The sequence below is a fragment of the Hibiscus syriacus genome, unplaced genomic scaffold (assembly GCF_006381635.1).
Source record: "Hibiscus syriacus cultivar Baekdansim isolate YM2019G1 unplaced genomic scaffold, ASM638163v2 tig00112217_pilon, whole genome shotgun sequence".
In the NCBI taxonomy this organism is placed as follows: domain Eukaryota; kingdom Viridiplantae; phylum Streptophyta; class Magnoliopsida; order Malvales; family Malvaceae; genus Hibiscus; species Hibiscus syriacus.
Window position 1 is genome coordinate 1,264,609 of NW_024063270.1, and position 9,820 is coordinate 1,274,428.

The 9,820-nt window shown below is 34.6% G+C and overlaps 1 pseudogene; it reads left to right on the top strand.

Annotated features, from left to right (window-relative positions):
* Window positions 1-1,667: 1,667 nt before the first annotated feature.
* Window positions 1,668-3,062, top strand: LOC120175900 (annotated as a pseudogene).
* Window positions 3,063-9,820: the final 6,758 nt, after the last annotated feature.

The window sequence follows — 9,820 nt, forward strand, 5'->3', positions numbered from 1 at the left end:
AATAAGCTTTTCCAAGAACATATTTCGCTTCTTGGGGTTTATTTCATTTTGATTATGATACTTGTGACGATCAAAGCGGCGAAAGCATTGGTATGCTTTGTGTCTTGGCTTTCCACAAACGTAGCAACTCATTAGATTGTTTGACTTATGTTTGATTCCCGTTTTTTTTAAGTTAGTTACCTTCCTTGGTTGAGAGTTACTTTTTGTTATTCGGGTTGAGAGAATTCTTGAACCTGTTATGATTTACACCATAGGAAGACTACGTCATCATTCACTCTGTATTTCTTTTGTAGAGTGTCTCAGATGGACTTGGCAGATTTATCTTTAACAAACAAGTTAAAGAGGTTGTTAGTCATGCATGTGACTAAGCATATGACCTCTTACTGGTTTGTTATCCTTCTCGTGTTTGGCTTTGACTGCATCATCCTGGGGAACAACAATAACTTCTTCATTTTCATCGATTGTGGAGGCATCACATAAGACATAATCAACTTCTAATTGCTCAAAGAAAATCATCATTCTTTGTGACCAGCGATGGTAGTTGGTTTCATGCAGTGGTTCAAGTTTGGATAGATTAAGGATGAACTTGTTTGTGAAAGCATGTGTTTATAGTAAGTAAAATTGCTTCTAAATTGTTGGGAAAATAGGTCACTGCAAAATCAAAGATTATGAATGAATGGAAAAATAAAAAAGATAAATACGTAAGGACTAATAACTTTATTGTGTCGTGTAATCACTGTCTTAGAAGAAATTTCGTTCGAACTAGTGTAATCCTTAAAAATGGATGTTGTCCCCCAAGGTTAACATAATTTTCCTAATTTCGTACATCTGAAATAAGGAAATGCAACTCTGAATATTATTGATCTTTTCTAAAAGAAAGGAAAATATTTTATCCGTAGTAAATCTTACCGAAAAAATATCAAAGACCGCCGGAAAAAGAAAAACTTCACTATGCTTTGTGAAGAGAGAAAATATAGAAGAAAAGAGGAGGATGAAGTGAGTGAATTGAAAGTCGAGAGAGGACCTCCTTTTGTAGATAAAAAATGAGTGCATTTAGGTAAAATTACCAAGAGAAAAATCAATAAAAAAATCTCCAAAAATCTAACTTCTTCCACTTTTTTTAGCATTTGAATTTTAATTAATTTAAAATTTTAAATTCAAAAAATATATTTATGTCTTTGCATTATTACAAATATAACCCACATTGAAAGGTGCAATTTTAACTGAATGGAAAGAAGAAGAATATCAAGGCACTTTAAATAAAATAAAACGTGAAAACCCTATAAACGAGTTCTAGTTCCTTGCCCCTCCTTTGCTTGTAATTGATGAAGTATAAGAAGAGGGCGTCGTTGATGCATTCATAACTTATAATCCTTTGTTCCTTTCATATAAAAAAATATCTTCATGAAATATTTACATGCATACATATATTTACATGAAAGAAATGAGATAGTCTAGTCATGAAAAGGAGATGGCATCCATTTTTTGACGAATGATTCGACGTTTCCAAAGCTTTGTTCCGCCATTTTTATATTTTAAAAATATTCTAACCAAAATTTGATTGCGTATAAAACTAAACGACTACTTCCTCTTTGACCGGCATTCCTTGATATATAGTTTATCTATGGCAAAGAAGTGTCCAGCCATTGCGTTGCCCATCAGACGTAATGAAAATACATGAGTTCAGCCGAGTTAGCCCTCCCTCTAACTCACCAAAAGCATCAGCTGAATTCTCTTCCACTCACTTTCTCCGACGTATTCTGGTTCAAGTTTCCTCCTGTTGAGCGTCTGTTCTTTTACCGACTCAACACCTTAAGCCTCGCTAGTTTCAACTCAGAAATCCTCCCCAAACTCAAGCAATCTCTTTCCCTCGCTCTCTTCCATTACCTCCCCCTGGCCGGCAATCTCAAGTGGCCATCAAACGGCCCCAAACCCATCATTTCCTATACTCCGGGCGACGGAGTTCCACTAACGGTTGCTGAATCCCATGCTGACTTTAACCTTCTTTCAAGCAACGGAGTCTACGAAGCTGTTGAGTTACACCCTTTGACACCTGAGCTGATAACATCGGATGATTCGGCATCAACTATTGCTTTGCAAATAACCTTTTTCCCTAACACGGGGTTTTGCGTTGGAATCGCAGCTCACCATGCTGTTCTTGACGGGAAATCCACGACCATGTTCATCAAATCATGGGCTTACATATGCAAGCAAGGTAATCCAGAAAACTCAGCTTTGCCACCCGAGCTAACCCCTGTTTGGACAGGAGTGTTTTAAAAGATCCTGGTGGACTCGACATGATATATTTGAAGAACTGGTTTGACAGTATGGGTTCAGATTCAGATACTGCTAAGAAAAGCCTCAATATTTTTCCGGACAAAGGAGAAGCTGCAAGTCTAGTTCGAGCCACGATTGAGATTACTCGAGAAGATCTGAAGACATTAAGAGAAAGGGTACTGTCAAAGTTACCAGATACAGGGAAAGAAGACCTTCATTTATCAACTTTTGTACTTACATATGCTTATATAACGACTTGCATAGTGAGATCTAGAAGAGGAAATGGTGATAGAGATGTTGCTTTCGGATTCACAATCGATTGCAGGCCACGATTAGACCCTCCTGTCCCGGAAAACTACTTCGGAAACTGTAACACAATTTCATCAGGTTTCGCCAAAGCAGGAGATTTCTTAGATGAAAACGGCTTTGCTTTCTGTGTTCAAAAGCTCAGTATCCTGGTTAAACAATTGAAGGAGAATGGCGTTCTTGAAGGAATGGAAAAGAAATTGTCGTTTCTTCTCGAATGTTATGAGAGATTAAAAACAAATCCTTTTCAGGCTATTAGTGTTGCAGGGTCGCCGGGATTTGGAGTATATGGTTCAGATTTCGGATGGGGAAAGCCAGTGAAGGTGGACGTTGTTTCCATTGACAAGAACGAAGCTGTATCATTGGCTGAGAGCAGAGACGGTAGCAGGGGAGTTGAGGTTGGCTTGGCATTGAAAAAACATGAAATGGAGAAATTCTTCTCTTTGTTTTTATCTGAGTTTTAACAAACAGGTTGGAAAAGTATGTTTTAGTTCATAGACATCGTTCCTAGTTGTCCTTCAAACTATGTACTAAAAGCAATATCTGTATTCAATGATTCAGTCTTAAAGAAATGAAAGAACACATCATCTTCACACCCAGAACATTAGTAATGAATGGATTAATATAGAATATCTGTGCAAATTTGTTTAAGAAAACATAAAGATAAGAAGCATAATCAAGTTAAATTTAAGGTTCAACCTTAAATATATGAATCTTTTAGCATCCCGTTTAGTTTTTTTAATGTTTTAGTTTATTGTTTTTGCCGGCAAAAATAGTCTGGGGTGAACTGAATGACAGAAGGAAGAAGACGAGATTTTATTATTTTTATGGTGCAGTATTACGCAAACAAAAAAGATATTTTTTATTTGGAATCGAAATGAAAATAAGAAGGAATCATCCTCATTGCCGGCTGTTGATCTGACTAGATTGGTACTTTTTCTTGGACGATTATCCTGGAATCTTTATATCAAGGCAGATCCTGTAAAAGCAAATCACCCATATTCTTAGCCCAAGATCATGCGAGTATTCTTACCAAGATTAGTGCTACTGACTTTTATCATTAATGTAAATAAATGATACAGCTTGATTCTTGCTAGCCGTGGTAAATCTCTCCATTCTTTATATACTTAGATTGTTGTAACTTCTTATTTTTGGTATGTGATCTGTATAAATAATGTTCAAAGAACATCAATACAATAGAGGAAAATTTCCATTGCATTATCTTCTGTAATTCTCTACATTGTATCAGACGACCAAAACTCAAACGAGATTACGATCCCTTCTTCCGACATGTCTTCCTCTCCAACCAATCAACCTTTTTCTCCCACCGAAATCCCACTGCTTGCTCTCAACATTACAACCCAAATCAATGAGAAATTAACTTCCTCCACCTTTCCCCAGTGGCGTGCCCAATTTGAAGCTCTTCTAATTGGGTATAATCTTTTAGATTATGTCAATGGGACCTACGTATGTCCTGAATCTAATGGCACTCCATCATCTACTTTACAAATAACCCACTGGGTTAGGCAAGACAAATTAATTCTCTCTGCCCTCCTTGCCTCCACAACTACCACGATCACTCCTCTCATTGCTACTGCTAAAACGTCATGCGAGGCATGGAAAAAATTAAATCACATGTATGCTAGCAGACCCCGAATGAGGGCAATGCAACTCAAGGAAGAAATTACCTTGATTCAAAAGGGTAATCGATCGATTCCAGAGTATCTTCATGTCGTAAAGGCACTGGCTGATGAGATAGTTCTAATCGACCATCCCATCTCTGACGATGATCTCACCCTTTTCATTCTTAACGTTTTGGGTTCTGATTTCAGGGAAATAGTCGCTCAAATCCGTGCAAGGGAGAAATCCCTGACCTTCAAAGAGCTTCATGACCTTCTGGTTGGCCGTGAAAGTTACCTCCGGCGGCTAGAGTCAGCCACTCAACATCTTGTGGTGTCAGCAAACTTCTGGAAATCCTTCACAGAAGCATCACGACAAGCCCTATGGTTTCTCGCGAAATCAGGGCCAAAATAAAGACAACCGGCCGAATACAAAATACATGGGTCGGCCCAACTCAAATCAGAAGAGATATCAGCCCAAATGCCAATTATATGATCAGATTGTTCATACGACCAAGTTTTGTCCTCAACTAAACTCTAATGCATTGACTGCCAATTGTACTTCAGCCTCTCATGTCACAGAAAATAAATGGTTCATGGATTCCGCTGCGTCCCATAATATCACCGGAGATCTCAATAATTTATCCATCCATTCTGAGTATGATGGTACTAATGAAATCATATTTAGTGATGGTTCAGGTTTGGTTGTCTCACACATAGGATCCTTTACACTAAAATCACCACAGAAGGCTTTTATTCTCAACGATACACTTTGTGTTCCAAGACTTTCTAAAAATCTCATATTTGTGCATCATTTTACATCACAAAATAATGTGCTTATAGAATTTCACCCTTCTCATTTTATTGTGAAGGACAAGAGCACAAGAGTGACCCTGCTAAGAGGTGCATGTGAAAATAGTGTCTACATCTTCCCGGAAACACTGGCAGTTTCTCCAAAGGTTGCAAATGTGCATGAACGAACCTCTCTTGCCGGGTGGCACAAACATCTTGGTCATCCATCCTTCAAAATTTTTCACAGTGTTGTTTGCAATTTTTCACTTCCAGTCACAACAAATAAAGAATTTTTTTTATGTTCTTCCTGCTCCACCAATAAAGCTCATCAACAACCCTTTGCTTCTAATAGTCTATTGAGCAATGCCCCTCTTGAACTTATATATACTGATGTTTGGGGTCCCACCCATTGTGTTGGTTTAGATGGTTCCTGCTATTATCTTCTTTTTGTTGACCATAATACCAAATATATGTGGTTTTATCCCATGGTGATGATTATATGTATGATCCTCAGACTTGTGATCAATGTTATCCCAACATATATTGTTGTATGTTTTGATACTGTTAAACATGCTCTGTAACTGGTTGCACTATAAAGACTGCTATTGAATATATCTTGATATATGTAGTGGGGTGTGTATTATTAAGATATGATTTGTCCTTCCTACATATATAATAGGAAATATATCACAGGCCACTTGATTGAGTGGGACTAGAAATGCATGGTCATACTCGAATAAATTGATATGAGATATCAAAAATTATTTGTTAATTATAGTCTACTCTAGATATCAAGAAACAATAAATGGGTTATACATGTATGACTATTCCAAGACTTGTGTCTATTCCAGATATAAAGGACAAAAGAATGTAATGCATAAAAAAGTTAATCACGAAGATGATATGTCGAATCATAATTTCTTGTAACATATGTGATAATTATATTTTTCTATATGTCACTCATTGTATGTAATATTAGAATTGTCATAATAATTACTACTAATGTTACAAGAACTTACAGGGTCATACCCTAGGATTGAAATGAGCAAAGATGTACAATTTGTTGTACGTTACTAAATATATCTAGAGTTAATATATGTATATTTGATATATGATTTTAATTATCCCAAATATAGTAAGTAAACATTAAAAGAATGTAATTATAATTACAACTCTTTTAATCGATATTTAATTCGGAATAATTAAATAAGAGTTTAAATAAACGTTAAAGATTGTAATTCTGATTATAAGTCTTTAATGTATATTTAATTTGAATTAATTAAATAATGTTTTGATCAATTCAAAATAACTTAAAATCCCTAATATGTTAGGGTAACTTGTATATTTAAAGTGAGGTAAGGTCTAGCAGTCGTTTCTTCTTCAGTCGTTTTTCTCAAAACTGTTTTTGGGAAAAGTAAATTTTGCTCTCAATCGGGTAACTAAGTAGAGGTCGATAAGTGTTTTCGTGGAGGCTTACGATTCGAACTGTTCGTGGTCACCATTAGTCATTGTTGTCTTTACTGTTTTTCAAGGAACCCATTGTAAGTATTCACATCTTTTCTTCCCAATTTCAGTTTTGCATACTTGGATTGCTAGTAAGACCGTCGAGTTTTGTTTCCACAACGTCATTGGGTGCGTCAACGGTCCCAACAGATAAAAGTAATAATAGAGTGGGAACCCCCTAAAAATGTTACCAAATTTTGTAATTTTCTTGGATTAGCAGCTTATTATTATCAATTTATGAAAGGATTTTCAATGATTGTTGTGCCAATGAAACGACTGCTTTAGAATGGAGTACTTTTCAATTAGGGAGAGGAACAAAAAAGCAGTTTTGAGGAACTAAAGAAAATCTTGACAGAATTAGTTTTACCTCAGCCTGAATCGAGGAAGGAATATGTATGTTGAAAACATTTTAATGATTCGATATAACAAATTAAGTGTTAATGAATTTTAAGATTTTATATTAAATTTTAAATTATATATTCGATTAAATTATTCGAATATCAAAATATTACTCCAAGTTTTTCAAATGTCAATTTCAATCCTTACTCAAGTGTAAGATTATGTTTTAATCTTAAAATATCTTTTTAAACAAATTTTACAAAGTATTTCGAGCCTTAATCGAGCCAAAACTATTTTCTTTTTAAAGGGCTTCAAGAAAAACCAGATTGCCCAGAGGGAACCGATTCCCCCCAGGGGGGTACAGATTCCCCCCAGGTTTTTGGCTTTGAGAGAAAACAGAATATCCAGAGGGTACCGATTCCCCTCTGTGTAACGGTCAAAATATTTGAATTTTACACTGCAGGAATCGATTCCCTATGAGGGGGTACCGATTCCCTCCACGCTCCAAGCTGTTTTATTAATTGATTCTCATCCCCAAACGGATCCAAAACATCCCCAACGACTATATACAACTTCAAACACATTCCAAGCTATAAATACAAGCTAAGGACACTTGAAGAAGTAAGAGAACAATTATCCAAGCAATCAAATACAAGAGAAGAGTTTTTCATTCTTATTTCATCTTTCTCTTGTAAATATTTTGTTCTTGTGAGCTTAATTCTTGTAAACACCTACCTTAGAGAGGTTTTCTTGTTTACATTTCTTATTCTTTTGTAAAGGGGAAAGATTCTAGTTCAGCCCGGAAAAACTAGGGAGTGGTAAGGTTATCTCTTTGTCCTCAAAAGAAAGAACAAATTAGTGAATTTGTTGGAAAATCCTTGGTGAGGAGCTAAGGTAGTGGGTGTAGACTTTGGTTGAGAAAGTCGAACCACTATAAATCGTTGTGCAATTCCCTATCTTTCAATCTCCTTACTCCCTAAATACAAAACCGTTCCGACTCCTCTTTGCAAATTATTCCGGTTGTCGATTCGAGCTTCCGAAAATCCCAACAATTGGCATCAGAGCCTAACTCGTTAAGAAGGTTTAAACACCTTGAGACGATCCTAGAATACTCTCTACAAATTCCTAACATAACCAAGAAGATGGCTTCCACCTCCGGCTCGTTCCACATGGAAGACTCCATACCGAGCGAAAAGCCTCCATACTTCAATGGAGCCAACTATCATCATTGGAAGAAATTAATGAAGGTATTCATTCAATACAATGATCTTGATGCATGGGAGATAATCGAGAACGGCTACTCTTCTCCAAAGAAGAAGGAGAAGTGGAGTGACAAAGAACGGAAGAAAGCTCAACTTAATGCCAAGGCAATGCACATGATATTGTGTGCATTTGGTCCTGAAATCTATGAAGGAGTTTCTTTGTGTTCAAGTGCCAAGAAGCTTTGGAATAAGCTTGATGAAATCCATGGAAACAAGAAAGAATAATCGACAAAGGTGGTGTCTCTAATGGCTTGTGAAGAGCCCGAGGTATCTTCTAAGTCAAATGAATTTAATTCATATACGTTTGATGAGTTACAAGATGCTTTTAATAGGTTATATTCAGAGTTTGAGACCATGAACTTCAAATATAAGAAAATGATTTCAAAATTTAAAATCGAAAACGATTTTCTTTTGAAAACAAAAATAGATTTTGAAAGCCAAAATGAAATTTTGAAAAATGATTTAGAGCTTTCAAAAATAAAAATTGAAAGTTTTGAAAAAGAAAATTTTGATTTAAAAGTTAAGCTTGAATGCTTAACAAAAGAAAAAGAAATCATTTTAAATAATTCATTTAGTTCAATAATGACAATATGCTCACATTGTCATTATCATGGTCATATGGAACATACTTGTCCTTTGAAGAATGGAAAACGTTTTAAAATTAGGCAAATATGGGTTCCGAAAGGAACAAGGGGCATTGAAACTAACATCCAAGGATCCAAAGTAATTTGGATACCAAAATCTACTTAAATGTCTCTTGTAGGTGTGTGGGAGAAATGTTGATGAAAATGATGATATTCAAGATGCTCTAGCCACATATGAAAAAGGAATGGGTAACCTCTAAGCTTAACTTTTAATTTTGGTTATTTGGTTGCTCATTTGATTTTAAGCATGCATGAGTTTTGGTTTTAAATGATTATGCATCATTGTTTTAATCTCATGTATGTTGAAAAGATGATTATGATGAACATTTTAAAGATATATTAATTTTTAAGAATTTTTAGTTCATCATAATAAAACTTTGGTCAAATTGGTTTTAAATGCAAATGATATCTCTCTAACAATTGATATCAACTTTTCAAATACTTTGATTTTATAAATTTTAAATTTTTGACGTAAATTTGAATGTTTATGCATGTGGTTTAAATGAAAATGATATTTCTCTAACAATTGATATCAAAAAATTTCAAATGCATAACATTTTTTTTTGGAAAAAATTATGCATAATTCAACAATTGGTATTGCATAAAGTATTTTAGACTTGGATACATTGAATTTCATGTGCTACTAACATGTTTGTTCTTTGTTGAAATTCAATTTTGTTTAAGTGTCAAGATCCTAAAAGCATAATTTTATTTGGAATGCATTTATTGAGGGGGAGCTTTGATTTTTCAAATGATTTTTAAAATGTCAAATTTACTACTTACTCTCCAAAGTTATTTTGAACTTCAAAGATTGAATTAATTTTTATTTAACAAAAAAGGGGAGAAATGTTAGAGTAAGGGGGAGTAATTTTTCAAACTTTATTTCAAAAATGATTTACAATTAGAAAATTTTAAAATTACTAAAATGTTTTGTTATATCAAAAAAGGGGAGATTGTTGAAAACATTTTGATGTTTCGATATAGCAAATTAAGTGTTAATGAATTTTAAGATTTAATATTGAATTTTAAATTATATATTCTATTAAATTATTCGAATATCAAAATATTACTCCAAGTT